The sequence below is a fragment of the Bos mutus genome, chromosome 8 (assembly GCF_027580195.1).
Source record: "Bos mutus isolate GX-2022 chromosome 8, NWIPB_WYAK_1.1, whole genome shotgun sequence".
Taxonomy (NCBI): Eukaryota; Metazoa; Chordata; class Mammalia; order Artiodactyla; family Bovidae; genus Bos; species Bos mutus.
This window is the reverse complement of record NC_091624.1, coordinates 97,996,696-98,015,043: the sequence shown is the minus strand read 5'-3', so window position 1 is coordinate 98,015,043 and position 18,348 is coordinate 97,996,696. Positions and strand designations below refer to the sequence as shown.

The window sequence follows — 18,348 nt, the reverse complement described above, 5'->3', positions numbered from 1 at the left end:
AATTTGATATATCCAGAAGGACTCATGCTTATACATTTCAAAATTATCCATAATGCATGTAGTTTCCAAGTATTACATTATTCATTCATATTGGTGCTTATACATAATTAAAACTGAATTTAAAAATGTTTAGAATCAGTGCTTAATATATTTTTCTATTATTTTGTTATATATATATAAAATTAAACCTTACATGAAACTTTAAACTGTTTAGTATTAGTGCTTAATATTTTTCTCTTTTGGAACTTTCAAAAACAGGTGTGTGTGTGTTTGTGCAAGCGTGTTTACTTCCCACTTTAGCAGTTTAAAATCCTTACCATTAATCTCACTTTGGTGTACTCTTTCCCTGTAGCTGAATGTTACTTGTAATTATGTGTTACATTGACTCTCCTAATCAATTTTATTCCTAGAAGTTGAAAAAGTATTATAAATTAGTGTTTTTCCATTTCATATCCCTTTTCACATTATGGATGTCAATAAATTATTTTTCTCTAAATTTATAGTTTTCTTAGTAGTCACATGCTCATGTTTATGCACTAAAAATAGTATTAATAATTTAAATATATAGTATATGTTATTCTATGTAACTGCTATGTGAGATATTCCAAGAATGAAATTGGCACATATCCATTTTGAGTGCCCTGTCAGTTTATACATGGTAAGAGGCATTGATGGTGAGCAGACAAATATTTAGGAAAGGCCATTTTCCTAGCGTGGCTGTTCCATAGCAATAGGAAAGGGGAAGGCAAGGATTAAATACAAATAAGCAATTAAGCTTGCATTAGGAAATCCAAACTAATTGGATAGAAAGAGACTGCAGTTAGCCTTAGGACATATTAGGTGAAAACACGTATAAACAAATTATAGTCACAATGCAAAGAATCAACACAGCAAAGGGGGTTTAGAATAAGACACAAAGAGTGAGAATGATAGAATTAAGTGTGCTGTACAGAGCAGTCCCTACCACTCAAAAAAAAAAAAAAAAATTATGCTTATGATCATAATATTCAAGGGACCTGCTTCTGTATTACTCTTACACTCCTCCTGTTGCTGCTGCTGCTGAGTAGCTTCAGTCTTGTCGGACAATCTTAAACAAATTGTGCTTGGAGGAGAGACTGACCACGCGGTTTAGTAGGTGATGAGAAACACTACTGTGCAGAGCGGTAGAGCTGTTTTAAGGGCTTACGGAAGCCTCACCGTCACTTACGTGGAACCTGAGGACTCTTCCAGGCCTTTTCCACTTGGTTCATATATTTTAGATTTTGTCATTTAAGCAGTATTGATCATTGTTTACTAAGATTATTTTAATCTATACCAAGGTACCCTTCTCCTGCAAACCATGTGTCCTTCAAATTTAAAATGAGGTTAGCATTCTTTTGCTACTGAGTTTCTCAGGCTTCAAGCTCATGAAGCATGCTTCAATGTAAAAATCCCCATTTTTCAGACTTTATCTCCATTCTCACATTCATTTTATTTTTCCTATTTATTATTTCCAAGTAACTGCCCCACTGTGAGAAATTTAGGTCGGCCTTCTGCTCCTCTGATGTCCTTACTTGCTAGGACTTTGACCCTCTCATCACTACAGCAATTTACTCTGATGGCTCACCAAGGCTTCCTCCTTAGGAATTAGATCCCATTTGAAGTAATAAGACAAAATAATTCACGAAGGGATGTAGGCTAAGCCTTTGACTCTACAACCAGAGTGCTTGAGTTTAGCTCTTTGTATTCTGTTTATTTTAAAATTTTAATCTGGAAAACGGGAATGTTATTATTACGTACCTTGAAAGATTAAGGAGTGACAATGTTAATACGTCTAAAGTTCCTGGTATGATGTGTGCTTCATTGTGCATGTGTACTAAGTTGCTTCAGTTGTATCCAACTCTTTGTGACCCCCCTGAACTGTAGCCTGCCTGGCTCCTCTGACCATGGGATTCTTTAGGCAAGAATACTGGATAGGGTTGCCATGCCCTCCACCAGCGCTTCATTGTAAATACCCAATAATTCACTAGTTTTTCTTTCTACTTCATTCTCAAATTTTTCCTTCCACAGTCTCAGTCCATCATAACATTTTTCTGTGTGCTTTAGATTTTAATGTTTTTGTGAGTCACAATTGTTCTCCTATTATCTGCAAGCTCTCATTATAAACATTCTACACATTTGCCCTTAATCTGTAACAAATATGCTCATGTTTTCCCAACTTAATCTGTTCTTTGTGGATCTTGAATCCTCTTCTGTTGGTCATCATAAGCACCTTTCTTTCTTTCCCAGAGGCTATCTGGGTTCTGCCTCATCCCATTTCTAAAACTGCCAGTGTCTTCTCCTTTCGCTGTATATATTATTTTCTCACCCCGAAGTCTTTTGCTGGGCTTTCACTTCCAATTGAGGGCACCAGCATACCTTTAATAAGGGTTTGTCCTCCTGGGCTACTGGAACTCTCTTTGCCTTCAAGCACAAAAGGCAGGAATTGTTGAAGAATTTGCATATCTGGGTAGCTCTTGACCAAAGGCTGATGGATATAATTACTCCAGCTCCATTACCCCTTGGTTATTATGTAAATGTCAGCCTCGTCCATTTATTTGACTTATGGAAATTTTGTATATTCTTACTAACTTTTTGGTTGATCTTTCAATCAATTTTGAGAGTTTAAAAATCTCCTGTAATTGTGGATATGCTTACATATACTTCCTGTTTTGAGTTTTCATTTATTTTTGAAGCTCTCTTATTGAATATATGCATTTTTAGCATTGTTATATCTTGTTGGTGACTTGCAAACTCTTTCATTAAAGAATTTATCAATTTCTCTTTGATCATTCTGATAGTAATATAGCCATTGCAGCTGTCTTATGTGTAGTTTGCATGGTATATAATTTTCATATTTTGCTTTTTGCCCTTATTTTTATAATTTAATTGATTATTATAAGCAAATTGCTATTAAAGAGTTTACTACTTTAATGAATAAAATAAAAATAGTTTACTGTTTTAATGAATATCACATTTTTAAAATAATTTTTAAGCATATTTTGTAGCAGACATTTAAAATTGAAAATTTCAGACACGGAGAATGAAATCAATATGTTGATGTGTTTCTGGAGTTTTTTCTCTTCCTTTTAGAGTACGTGACTTTATTCTGGAGGACAATTTAGTCATTGCATCATTTACAAGATTTTTTTTTTTAATAGGTGGATTTATAGTAGTCTTAACTGTAGAGCTAGTTTATCCCTACTACCACGGCGTGACTTTCCTTGGGTCTCTGCTTTATGCTCCAAATATGCAACAAGGTCTCTGTACTGTGGTGGTTTGTACTCAACATTTGTGGCTTGCATGAGCTTAATAAATTGTTTAGATTTACAGGCATCCAGAAACTTCTTTCTTTTTTTTTTTGCATGGCTTAGTGGAATTAAATCCTACATGTGTGCTGCCTAAGAGTCCTCCAAAAATTCAAGGGATCCTATGCATATTTCTGAAGTATTATTTATGTAACTTTTTCTTTTAGTACTTTATTCCTAAATTCCACCTACTTTGACCTCAGCATCTGTCTCCTCAATTCAACAAGACTGCAGTGCTTTGGTTTCTCCTGCCTGTGACATATCTGAAAAGGCAGATATTGTCTGTCTAGGCAGAAAGCTAGGGCAATTATATTCCCATTTTTATTATTTCTTCTCTCAAGGATTATAGTACTATGATGTCTGCTGTGAAATATCTGAAAAACAGTTATTTTACATAAAATTTTGTCAAAATTTTAGTTGTAAAAGGGCAAGTTAAGTATGAGATACTCTGTCCTGTGTGAAGTTTTCTACAATCATTTTTTTTTTTTTTTAACTGGAAGTCCATTAGCCTTAGGATGAATTTCTGAATTAGCATGAAATAAAGTATACATAGATCATTGCATTTTTCTGGGGGATAGTCTGCAGTTTTCATCATTCTCAGGGGTCCCAGTGTGGAGGAGTATGCCTATATGTTTTGTGATCTCTAATCTATTCTATTATGGTGAATATACAAAATGTGCAAAAGTGAGTTAATTGACTGAGATTGCCAACAAAGGTCCATCTAGTCAAGGCTATGGTTGTTCCAGTAGTCATGTATGGATGTGAGAGTTGGACTGTGAAGAAAGCTGAGCACCGAAGAATTGATGCTTTTGAACTGTGGTGTTGGAGAAGACTCTTGACAGTCCCATGGGCTGCAAGGAGATCCAACCAGTCCATCCTAATGGAAATCAGTCCTGAATATTCACTGGAAGGACTGATGTGGAAGCTGAAACTCCAATAGTTTGACTGCCTGAAGTGAAGAACTGACTCATTTGAAAAGACCCTGATGCTGGGAAAGATTGAAGGCAGGAGGAGAAGGGGATGACAGAGGATGAGATGGTTGGATGGCATCACCGATTGTATGGACATGAGTTTGAGTAAACTCCAGGAGCTGGTGTTGGACAGGAAGGCCTGGAGTGCCACAGTCCATGGCGTCACAAAGAGTCGGACACAACTGAGCAACTGAACTGAACTTAACCATTCAAATGATGGTGAATACATGCTCCAGTGGCACTTAAAAAATTAATTTTAAAACTTTATATCATTAGAATGTAAATTAATAGAGTGTAGTGCTGCATATACGAAATAATAGATTAACTTTTTCATAGTTCTAGAAAGATAAAAAATGTTCAGTAAATACTTGATAAATGTATATTGAACTTACACTATATGGAAGATACTGGGAGAGGTAGTAGGGAAAAATACAGATGAAGATAATTGGTGCCACATCCTCTCCAATGATCACTATACTTGATTGACTGATGTTGTTTACTCTGTTTTAATCATATGTGGATATATGCATAAATATCATTTTGACATATTGTTCTACATGTTCTACTTTAATTTCTATATATTGCCCCTCTATATGTTCTAGAAATATTTATCTTAAATATAATTGTTAGTGTTATAATGAAAATAATATTGGTTGAGTCATAATAGGGACACTTGTCTCATTCAGTTCAGTTCAGTGGCTCAGTCGTGTCCAACTCTTTGCAACCCCATGAATTGCAGCACGCCAGGCCTCCCTGTCCATCACCAACTCCCGGAGTTCACCCAGACTCACGTCCATCGAGTCAGTGATGCCATCCAGCCATCTCATCTTCTGTCATCCCCTTCTCCTCCTGCCCCCAATCCCTCCCAGCATCAGAGTCTTTTCCAATGAGTCAACTCTTCACATGAGGTGGCCAAAGTACTGGAGTTTCAGCTTTAGCATCATTCCTTCCAAAGAAATCCCAGGGCTGATCTCCTTCAGAATGGACTGGTTGGATCTCATTAGACAAGGTTAAAATTATGACTTAAAATTTTACTATTTATATATTTACTGATAAATGAATAAAGAATGGAGAATTTTAGTATTAGGAAATTAAAACCAAATTTTATAAGTATTTAGTAATAAAAATGCTTGTTTTTAAGTTCTTAGGTTTATAAAGTAGATATGTGTGTCAACTTTATTACAAATAACAGAAATATTTACAGACTAAATATAGTTTATGCTTGTGTGATTTAAATATTTATTAGTTTGAGCATTGATAAACCTATGAATATTATCCACTGTGACACTGTTACTTTTCAACATCACAAATCTTTAAGCCATGTTCATTAGGAATGTAATTTAACAATATTTGCAAGCCAGTAGTCAAAGTGAAATCCTACCACTCAAACCTATCAGTTACTGAGAATTTGATATGTTGTTTGTCCACATTCCTTGTAGGTTACTCAAGAGCAAAATGTAAAGGAGTCTATATATTTTATTTCTTATTTTATACAAATATGAAGATAATTTTTTTTCCTTGGAAATGCAAGGAAACAAACCTACTTACTGCAAAATTTTGCTATGTTCAGAATGAAGAAATTTAAAAGAAAGTTTCAGGCTCCCCAATTTTTAAATGTAAAAGGCTATATTTTCAATTTCCAGGCTTCTTAAATAAAATGTTAGTATACTTCAGCTCCTATCTACCTGGTCCACCCTATTTGCATGCTGTCTGTATGAATACCTACTTTCTCAATATTTTAATTGAGACATTCAATTAAATGCCTCTCTGGCAAGAGGCATTAGCCTTTGTAGGTATGTATGTCACTTCTAGTATCTTACTACTTTTAGGGGCCCAGCACCATAGAAATCCCATTTATTTTAAGATATATAACATTATCGATAAAAGTTGCCCATGAAGGATATTGAAACCACAGATTTCCCAACTGCTTTACAATAAGGGCTGACTTCACTCATTCACAAGATATTCTCTGTTAGCTCTGCTGAAACAGCAGGATTTGAAACTGGCTGTGAAATTAGATTTTTCTAACATGAGCAATGAGAGCTGTCATAATTCTGATCTCTAAAGGGGAAAAAAAAAAACAACTCTGTTATCATGCTATATTTCTCTCTCCTATGAATATTTTCTCTGATGATAATATGCTAATGGTGGTGAACATATTGAAGTTGACTTTTGGGTGTTTAGGGATTTTTAGTAAGATTTGAGTTCTAAATGTTTCTCCCCTGACAACATCTTATGATATATACTCCTAATAAAAAATAAGCAGATGATTCTTAGATAAAAATACTGAAAAATAACCTGTGTTATCAAAACAGTTTACATTTTCCCCCAAGAATTTTTCATCTGTTATTGGTAGAATTGACTATTTGGGGACTTTATAGACTATTTGCATTTTCTGATTAGCCAAAGCAGTACACAAGCACTCTCTATACTGTGTGTCTTTTCTTATGTTAGTGTTCAGTATGGATACAAACTCATCACTTACACATGTAAATTAGAGTCCAGCTCTTGAATTTAGGCAAAAATTGAGGTTTAAATTTGACTCTGTGTCTCCTACTTTCTTACTAGGTAGATTACATAAAGTCCCAAAGCCACAGCTTTCTCATCATTAAACCAGAAATAATTATAATTTTTTACTGTTAGGATTGTTGTGAAGATTAAATCAAATAATTTAGCATGCTCTTTAGATGAGTACCAGGCATTGGCTCTATAATCTTTAATCATTTCTACATTTATTTTTATCCCACTTGACAGACCAAAACAGAGTGCCCTATGATACAGATGTTCTAAGATGGCAGGGGCAGCATTCTGAAGCACATCTGGCCCTGGTTCACACTAAATAAATAATCTTGGAGGGTCTCAAGAGGGACAACAACCTCAGAGTAGAACTAATATCTTAGAAATAACCCCCCTATTTTTCTTTCGGCAGAAAGAAAAATAGTGACTGAAAACACTAAAAATACCCAGGTTTGAGCCTAAATTTTATCTCAGTAGATATTCTGGAAATAGCAAATGGATGAATAAATGCCTAAATGGATAGATGGATAAATGCTGGGATGAATGAATAAATGTCTAAACAGATGGCTAAAAAAAAAAAAAAAAAAAAAGAAATAACCCCCCAAACCAAATGGTTTAAGAACTCCTTGCCTGGAAAATCCCACGGACGGAGGAGCCTGGTAGGCTGCAGTCCATGGGGTCGCTAAGAGTTGGACACGACTGAGCGACTTCACTTTCACTTTTCACTTTCATGCATTGGAGAAGGAAATGGCAACCCTCTTCAGTGTTCTTGCCTGGAGAATTCCAGGGACGGGGGAGCCTGGTGGGCTGCTGTCTATGGGGTCACATAGTCAGACACAACTGACGTGACCTAGCAGCAGTAGCAGCAGCAGCAGGATAGATTTATCTTGAAACAATTGCTAGACTTTCTCAGCTTCTCAATAAAATAAAAACATACATAAAAGAGAGTAAAGTCAGAGACAACTATAGGAATACTAATAGAAAGTCCAGAAGCTAGACAAAATGTTCTCTATCTATAAAATGGTAGAATGGCTTCAGAATAGCAAACATTGTACAGATATTTCCAGGACAGAGTGGAACAGTCTACAGAGAAGCACAAGAAAGTCACTTAGTTGCCCACCCCAATATCCTCTCTCTCTCTAGAAAATGTAAGCCCCGAATCAATCCTTCCGGAGTGGGACCTATGGGTGCTCTTACTATGTGGTTTTTTGTCTGGTGGAGGAGCTGACCATCACTTCCTATCCTGTTAGTACCTTCCCTTCTAGCTCCTCTCTGACAGTAAGACTACCAGAATACAATTAAGGGAAACAATTTAGTATGCAGATTTAATATGTACAATATATTCATGAAAAATTATTCAAAAGTAGCCCACACTTCATGAGAATCCAGACTCTAGAGACATATTTTAATTTAAAGTATAAGAAGTTTCCCTGCCTCCAGACTGGGATGGAATGGGGAAGGGAGAGAAAGAAATAATGAGAGGGGCTAACAACTAAAGAGAGCAAAATAAGGTTTATCCTAAACATCCATGCAATACTAAATACTGGAAGAAATAGAGAAAGGTGCATTTAGTTTTGAAGACAATAACTCAGTATTTTGGCAATGAGTCTAATAATTGTTTTTACATGCTTGAAAACAATGGATATATTTTCTACTTTAAATTGGATATAATTAACTTTATTGTAATAAAACTTTCAGGGGGCTACAGTCTCTATATTTTGTGAATTTATACACAATATCAAATCATAGTTTCCATATAAATTTAGTCTCTTTGTTTTATCATAACTAATATGTTTCTTCTAGATCTTCTTGGGACAAAGTCTATAATATGATTTTGTTGTTCAGTTGTTAAGTTATATCTGACTCTTTACAAGCCCATGGACTGCAGCATGCCTTATTTTGCAGTGATATCTGCCGAATTAATTATAAACTCTCAAGAGAGCAAGAATTCATAAGTCATATAAGCACGAATCCACCTTTAACCACTAGGCCTTTATATTTATTCCTTGTGATATCATTTCTCAACTGTACTAATAGGGCAGAGGTTTTGTTTAGAGTTGTTAGTTCTGAAGTCACATTACCTAGGTTCAGACTCAATATTTATGTGTACAAATTGTAGAACATTAAAAATATAGTATATATATATTTCTTTCTGGGCTTTGTTTTCATTTTCTGTATGAGGGGAAAATAGTACTGACACCATTGAAATAATATTTAAGGTGCTAAGATTAATATCAGCACATAGTGAAGAGTCAATTATATACTGTGTGTGTATAAATGTAGTATGTTTGTATAGAATTAACTATGAACATAATGCTCAGAAGAGAGTAAATGTTCAGTGAATGATAGCGCTTATCTTTACTGTTACCATTATTGCTGTATGTATGCATGAGCAGTCACTTCAGTTGTGTCCAACTCTTTGCAACCCATGGACTGTAGCTTGCCGCTTTATATTCATACAACAAAACTACTTTTACTAGAAAATACCTAAAGATTTCTTTAAAACTTTCAGAAGTATTCAGCAAATATTACTTAAGCCCCTACTATGAGCCAAGGATAGGAGACATACAAGGGTCACTCTTCTCTTTCCCTTCCCAGTGTTGTGGGATTTTGCTTTACTATGTGTAAGAAACAGACAGATTCAGTGTGTAAGAAACGGGGGAATGGCATGATAAAGACTCCTCTGTCCATGGGATTTTCCCAGCAAGAATACTGGAGTGGGTGGCCATGCCCTCCTCCAGGGGATCCTCCTTACCTAGGCATCAAACCTGCATCTCCTGTCTCACATTTATTAAACTCCCATAAATTAATACTGTGTTGAAATCACCAACTCTTATTGTGAGGTTAATAGCATGTTTTTAATCATCTTGGGGCTGCAAACGGAAATGCGTACAGTACCATTTCCCCAGCTACTTTGTGTACAAAGAATCACATAAGATGCTTATTAAAATTTAGAGTCTACCGTTATTCTCAGTATATTGAACCAGAATCTCCAGAGGATGAGCTGGGGATTTGTATTTTTAGTCCAGAGTCTTGATGATTTTCTGATCTGGCAGTTTGGGGAAAACCGTAACCAAGGTGACGTAAGTGGGTGGAGCATGATGAATAAGGTATGTGAGGAAATGAGGGAATACCTTGGTTGTAGGATCTAGGACCAGCTGCCTTCAAGATTTCCAGATAAGCTACAAATATGGATTGTTATATAAAATATTCTTATTTTTACATATTGACAAATTACTCGTTGTCTTTCTGTTATTACCATTCAGGACAAACCAAACTTTTTAACATATTTCTAAGCTAAAAAAAAAAATATATATATATATATATATATATATATATATATATATATATATATATTTACTATCTCTCAAAATACTGTGAAAGATAGAAATGGGTGAGAGAAGCTCTGGTCCCATCTGCTATCTTTATTAATTTCATGTAATTCCCCTCCACACTGCTGTCTGTCTGTTTCCTATGCACAGTCAAGCAAGATCCCACAACACCAGGAAGGGAAAGAGAAGAGTGACCCTTGTATGTCTCCTATCCTTGGCTCATAGTAGGGGCTTAAGTAATATTTGCTGAATACTTCTGAAAGTTGTGAAAAAATCTTTAGGTATTTTCTAGTAAAAGTAGTTTTGTTGTATGAATATAGAATGATTATATTGTTTGAGTGTAAAAAGTGACTTGGGTGTTGTTTAGTTGCTAAGTCATGTCCTACTTTTTTGTGACCCCATGGTCTGTGCCTGCCAGGTTCCTCTGTCCATGGGATTTCCCAGACAAGAATACTAGAGTGAGTTGCCATTTCCTTCTCCAGAAGGTCTTCCCAACCCAGGGATTAACCTGTGTCTCTTGTTTTGGAACCAGAGAAGCCTTGTAAATTGAATTTTCTGGGTGTAAAAGGGAGGGCTACATGTGTGGGGGCCTGCAGATAAGATAATGACTTCTTGCTAGTAGAAGAAAGTTTAAATATATGTATGTATGTAACTTCTTTGTTTTTTTCCTCACTTTCCTCCCCTAAAATACATTATAATAACCAGATGCAAAAATTACATATACCTGCATAAGCAGAAGGTAGTTTATAAGCTTCAAGAGGCAGAAATCATGTCAATCTTTGTTTTCATCATATCCCTAGTGTCTAACAAAGCATGATTACCTTCTTGAATATTTAAATAGGATAAGGAATAAATGAATAAATGCGTTAACTGGGTAAAGCACTTCTCATATGTGTTCACATGGTACAATCATGTCAATTTGATTAAACATATATAGAATCCTTTCTCTGACAGTTACCTGTATGTTCTATAGTGATAGTTTGACCATATGCTGGACTTATTACAGACCATATGCAAATTCATATAATAGCTCTTCTTATAAAAACACATTCACAAACATATTTCTATTGAAGTGGAACTCATCCTTTACATCTTGGTTAGCACGGCTTCTATGAGGTTCAAACATTTGGCTCATAAGATGCAACTGCTCTGTTGAGAAAAGAAAAAAATACTGATTCTGTATAATCTAAGGAAAGAGATAGAACAAGTACTGTTCTAGTAAATTCAGAGGAGTTTAAGGAATATATATGAGAACAGAGTAGAGGGGGCCTTGTTTAAATAGATTCAACGATGCCTTCTGGGTGAAAACACCAGTCCTGCTTCTTGGTAAGACACTGAGAGTGAAAAGTTAAAATGAAAACCTTATATTTTCAGTGCTTTTACTCAGCAACCCGATTTTACTATTAATACTGTTTTTCCTCCTTTTTAAATCTAAAATTATATATATATATATATATATATATATATATATATATATTTGAAACTCAGTCTAGTTCCCCAAATGGTCTTTCGTTATTATAATAGACTATTATTTTCAGGTACAGATTTGTTTCCATTTTCCCTTTATAGATATAAATTCACTATTACAGAGTTTTTCATGGTTCTGAAATATTTCGAGAGCCATCGTATATGATAAATGACTTGTTTCATCCTACAAGACATGGGACAGAAAATATTAACCTTGCCAAACTGGAGACTGATTTAATATTTTAGGCTATTTCCACATGATCTCCTTTCAGTGCTATTATGTATATAAAATTGCTTTGTAAGTATTCTGATATTTTCATTGGTTCCTACTATGTCACTGTAATAATGATAATACTGTCTAAATCACAGATATTAAATATCTTGAGAGTTTTTATTCTTAAGGAAGTAACAGAAGGCCATGCATTTGAACTACAAAATTGAGCACAATATAAAGTGAATATATTAGATTTGCTAAGGGAAACATTAAAAGGCAATGGCTATAAAGTGAGAAACATGACCATTTCATTCTACTGAAACCAACGAATAAACAGATGATTTTCAAATAAAACTATATAGTAGTATAATAGAACTTCCCATAGAACCCTCAAACATGTACATATATCAAAATAAGTTTAAGGAGCAGCATTAATGTGGGAAAGAAAGGAAAGCAGAGACAGAGGAAATACAGTTTGTGAAACACAACCAGTTAGGGATTGCAGAAATACATTCAGGCCATCATTTGGGGTTTTATCTGTCTCCTTACTCACTGTTCTCACAGTCTTTTACATCTTGAACCCATATGATTCACAGCAACGACTAAGCACCTTGGAAATTTCCCAGGCTTAGTAGAATACTATCTTCAGTTCAGTTCAGTCGCTCAGTCGTGTCCGACTCTCTGCGACGCCATGAATTGCAGCACACCAGGCCTCCCTGTCCATCACCAACTCCCGGAGTTCACTCAGACTCACGTCCATCGAGTCAGTGATGCCATCCAACCATCTCATCCTCTGTCATCCCCTTCTCCTCCTGCCCCCAATCTCTCCCAGCATCAGGGTCTTTTCCAATGAGTCAACTCTTCCCATGAGGTGGCCAAAGTACTGGAGTTTCACTCCATTTAGCATTTAGCATCACTCCTTGCAAAGAAATCCCAGGGCTGATCTCCTTCAGAATGGACTGGTTGGATCTCTTTGAGTGCCTTTAAAAGTACTCATTAAATATCAGATTAGCTTAAACTGAAACTGTAGAATTTTCTATATTTCAACAAATACTTAAAATAGCAAAACAGCTTTTTTTTTAAATTTTGGAAATATGATTTCACTTTGTTTTTGTAAATGTGTAGAAACTAAAATTAGAAGACATATTCTGATCAGGTTTGTTTGTTTGTTTGTTTTTTTCATCTTTGTACTTCGTGGTTTGGCTTTTCTACAGCTAAGATGATGGGACTGAATGCTATCTGGACTTCACATCCTGCCACTTACATTGACTTAGTCACTTAAATTTTCTGAGGCTCCATTTTCTCAGATATAAAAGGAGATTAATAATGTATTTCTGATAAGACTGGTATAAAAATCAAATTATTTTTTCCAGTGGATCAAAGACATACAAGACTTGAAACCATAAAACCCCTAGAAGAAAGCATAGGGAAAAACTTGAAATTAGTTCTTAACACTGATTTTTCTGGGTATGATACCACAAGCACAACAGCAAGAGCAAAAATTAATAAATGAGACTACATGAAATTAAAAATCTGTACAACCACAGAAACAATCAACAAAATGAAAAGGTAACCTAAGGAAGGGATAAGATATTTTCAAATCATACATCTAATGCATTAATATCCATATATATGTGTGTGTGTGTGTGTGTATATATATATATATATATAATCCAACACAATGGAAGAAAAAAATCTATTTAAAAAATGGACAGAGGAACTGAATATTTTTTTTTTCCAAAAAAGACAAGCAAATGACCAATAGCACTTGAAAGGCTGTCACCTTTATGGAACATAGTATGGAGTTTCCTCAAAAAAAATTAAAAATAGATTTAGCATGTGATCCAAAAATCCCACTTCAGGCCATATATCTAAAGGAAATTAAATCACTATCTTAGAAAGATATTTGCACTCCCATGCTCATTGCATTATTATTCACAACAGTCAAGATATAGAAACAACCTAAGTATTTACCAAGGATAAGTAGATTAACAAGATGTAGAATTGGTGTACAAATGGATTATTCAGGCATGATAAAGAAGGAAATCTTGTCATTTGGACAAGATAGATGGACCTTGAGGGCATTATGACAAGTGAAATAAGTTACAGAAAGATAAATACTATTTGATCTCACTCCTATGTGGAATATAAAAAATCAAAGATTGCTATATGTGGTAATTATGTTTTAATTAAATCAGATATTTCATTATGGCATAATTTTTTTTTCCTTTTGTATTAGCATGATCCCAGATCATAAAGGAAATACATTCACCAGTATTACCTTGTTTTCTTTTATAAGAATTTTGTGCCATGCATTTGAATGTATGGCCATCTTATTTAAAAGTAGTTAATAATTATGATAGTTAAAAAAAAATGTTCCCCCTTTTAATACCAAAATATATTGTTAAATATGCAGATCTTCTCTACCTTTTAGTTACTGTAATCTTTTAAGTGAGACAAAACATATTGTTAAAGATATGTTATGTACTAGTGGCTCAGACAGTAAAGCGTCTGCCTGCAATGCGGGAGACCCGGGTTCGATTCCTGGGAAGATCCCCTGGAGAAGGAAATTGCAATCCACTCCAGCACTCTTGCATGGAAAATCCCATGGACAGAGGAGCCTGATAGACTACAGTCCATGGGGTCGCAAAGAGTCGGACATGACTGAGAGACTTCACTTTCATTTTCACTTTCCATCCAGTTAGTTATTTTATCCTGTCAGATATATGAAATCATTGGTTGTGATATTAATGAGTTTCAGAGTGGAAGGAATTCTTTTTTCTTTTTTAATGAAGCATAGAATTTATTAATGTATTTACATAATTTATAATCTGTAAGCAGTGGTCTCATAAATATATGACTACAACTTTACATGTGCTAAGCAACAGATACCTGTCTCCCCCACCAAGGCAGCTCCGTCAAATTAAAAATGGACAGCATTTACCCCACTTTCTAGGCTTCTTCTTTTCTCTTTGGAAAACAGGGCTAGTCAGTTTAAACTGAATCTGCAATTCAACATGTTCCAGGCAGCCTCTCTACCACTACCATCTTGATTGTCAGAGCTTACTTAAAAAAGGTGCCAGTGACGTGCCTGGGGATACCTGTGCGACAGGGTCCTGGGCTGCTGTGCCCAACGGAGATTGTGTCAGAGACGGCGTGGGTGGGTGCCTCTCCATCAGCCTCAGAAACAACCCACCTCAGCGTCAGACAATCCTAACTGCCATCCCTCCAGGGTGGTAACTGCACACATTCTAAATGTTATCACTCCCTCTAGCAGTGGCAATGGTCAATGGGAAGACAAGGGAAGGAATGTATCCACAAGGACTTTTTTTTTCCCTCAAGAACCATGAAAGTGCTAACTTTTCCTTTACAAATGTGACATAGAATCTTGACTACAAAGCTACTCAATGATCTCATCCTACTATTCACACAACTGTACATTCCTTCTCAGCAACATCAGGAGCCAACGATGCAGTCCCTGGGTACACAGAGATCCTTTACAGGACGGAGTCCACAGACTGACCTATTACTGCTTCAGTCTCTGAAGAGGAGACGGAACCAGTTAATTCCTGTGAATCCCAGTTGCCCAGAAACGATCCAAGACTGGCAGGCGACCCCTTGAGGGGGGGCCCAGCCCTCCTGCGGCCTGTCAGGACCAGCTACTTCGTCTGGGAGTCCCAGGGCCAAGGCCCAGTCAGCAGCAGCTCCGCCTAGGCTCCAAAGGCTCTGTAGAGTTTGAAGCCGTTTCCGCCAGAAGGCGGCTGGCGTCAGTGAATGGAATTCTTTGACTAATTTATATAAAGAGTCCGTTTATGTTTATCTTGTTCTTCGCTCTGGTCCATAAAAGGACTGCATGGATGTAGTCGGCGTAGTCTTGGCATCTCTCTCCATGACCTCTCTTACCTCGATAAGATCACTTATTTCCTGCAATGACAACTACAATGTTGGGTGGGCCATGCTGCTGAAGCTCTTTTACCTAATTCTTTAATGTTGAAAATATTTCGTGATGTCATAAATAATTATAGCTGCAGCTGAGCCTTGGTAGTACATTGGCGCTAAGGCAGGAAATCGTTCTCGTCCAACTGTATCGCAGATGAAGGATGTATGTAGCTCATTTTGGTACTGGACAGTCTTGGTCATAATAGATGGTCCTATTGTTGGGTTGATGTTTGGATCAAACCTGTCTTCCACGAACCACTACACAATATTTGATTTACCTACCTCTGTATCCTCCAGCAGACACACTTTGAGCTACTTCAGCACCATGGCCTGGGAACCAGGGGTGCAGGCCCGCTGCCATTCTCAATAGAGAGAGGCTGGGCCCAGCACAAGCATTCCCGGGTGCCACCACCGCAAGGCGTAACCCCGGCTGCGGGGTACGCAGAGGCCACTGCCTCCCGTTTGCCAGACCTTGGCCCGGCCCGGCTGTTCTCAGCAGCCTGAACAGGTTCCCGGGCACCACCGCTGCCGCCATCTGGGGACAGCGGACGGTCAGCTGCAGAGTGAAAGGAATTCTTAAGAGACATTTAGTCCATTTTGACACCTATGTAGATAAAAGAACACTTCCTCAAACAAGACACTGATTTCCTCCTATGAGAAAGAGAAATGGTGGTAAGGCATGTAACCAACTTTGTTCTCATTACTGTTTGGGATTTGTGTATGAAGCTACAAGTTCCTTAGAGTTTCTGAGGAGAAGGCAATGACACCCCACTCCAGTACTCTTGCCTGGAAAATCCCATGGACAGAGCAGCCTGGTAGGCTGCAGTCTATGGGGTCGCTAGGAGTCGGACACGACTGAGTGACTTCACTTTCACTTTCCATTTTTCATGCATTGGAGAAGGAAATGGCAACCCACTCCAGTGTTCTTGCCTGGAGAATCCCATGGACAGAGAAGCCTAGTAGGCTGCAGTCCATGGGATCTCACAGAGTCGGACATGACTGAAGCAACTTAGTAGTAGTAGTAGTAATAGTAGAGTTTCTGAAGCAATAGGATTGTGGGTAAGATCCAGGAATCCACAGTTTTAAAAGAAACTCAGGTGAATAAATGAATCAATCCAGCTACTATATCTTAAAAGATAACAAAGCAGACCATAGAGAAGGCAGAAGTCTAAAAATATTTTTGAGTATGGCCATCTTTTATTCTCAGTTCAGGTCAGTTGCTCAGTCATGTCCTACTCTATATGATCCCATGGGCTGTAGCATGGCAGGTCTCCTTGTCCCTCACCAACTCCCAGACTTCACTCAAACTCATGTCCATACAGTCCATGATGCCAGCCAACCATTTCATCCTCTGCTGTCCCCTTCTCCTCCTGCCTTCCATGTTTTACAGCATCAGGGTCTCTTCAAATGGGTCAGTTCTTCGTATCCAGTGGACAGTGTATTGGAGTTTCAGCTTCAACATCAGTCCTTCCAATGAATATTCAGGACTGATCTCCTTTAGGATGGACTGGTTGGATATCCTTGTAGTCCAAGGGACTTTCAAGAGTCTTTTCCAAAACCACAGTTCAAAAACATTAATTTTTTGGTGCTCAGTTTTCTTAATAGTCCAACTCTCACATCCATACATGACTACTGGAAAAACCATAGCCTTAACTAGATGGACATTTGTTGGCAAAGTAATGTGTCTCTGTTTTTTAATATGCTTTTTAGGTTGGTCGTATTTTTCCTTCCAAGGAGTAAGCGTCTTTTAATTTCAAGGCTGCAATCATCATCTGCAGTGATTTTCGAGCCCCCCAAAATAAAGTCTGACACTGTTTCTACTGTTTCCCCATCTATTCACCATGAAATGATGAGACCAGATGCCATGATCTTAGTTTTCTAAATGTTGAGCTTTAAGCCAACTTTTTTCACTCTCCTGTTTCACTTTTATCAAGAGACTCTTTAGTTCTTCTTCACTTTCTGCCGTAAGGGTGGTGTCATCTGCATATCTGAGGTGATTGATATTTCTCCCAGCAATCTTGATTCCAGCTTGTGCTTCTTCCAGCTCAGCATTTCTCCTGATGTATTGTGCATATAAATTAAATAAGCAGGGTGACAATATACAGCCTTGACATACTCCTTTCCCTAATTGGAACCAGTCTGTTTTCCCATGTCTATTTCTAACTGTTGATTCCTGAACTGCATACAGATTTCTTTTAAGAATTTTCCATGGTTTGTCGTGGTCCACACAGTCAAAGCCTTTGGCATAGTCAATATAGCATAAGTAGATATTTTTCTGGAACTCTTTTGCCTTTTAGACAATGAAACAGATGTTGGCAATCTGATTTCTGGTTCCTCTGCCTTTGCTAAAACCAGCTTGAACATCTGGAAGTTTATGGTTCACGTATTGTTGAAGCCTGACTTGGAGAATTTTGAGCATTACTTGACTAGCATGTGAGATGAGTGTAATTGTGCAGCAGTTTAAGCATTGTTTATCATTGCCTTTCTTTGGGATTGGAATGAAAATGGACCTTTCCTGGTCCTGTGGCCATGATTGAGTTTCCCAAATTTACTGACATATTGAGTGAAGCACTGTCACAGAA

General features: G+C 36.9%; 1 pseudogene; it reads right to left on the bottom strand.

The window, feature by feature from the left end:
• Positions 1-15,521: 15,521 nt before the first annotated feature.
• LOC102265474 (ras-related protein Rab-22A pseudogene) lies at positions 15,522-16,093 on the bottom strand (annotated as a pseudogene).
• Between the last annotated feature and the right edge of the window lie 2,255 nt (positions 16,094-18,348).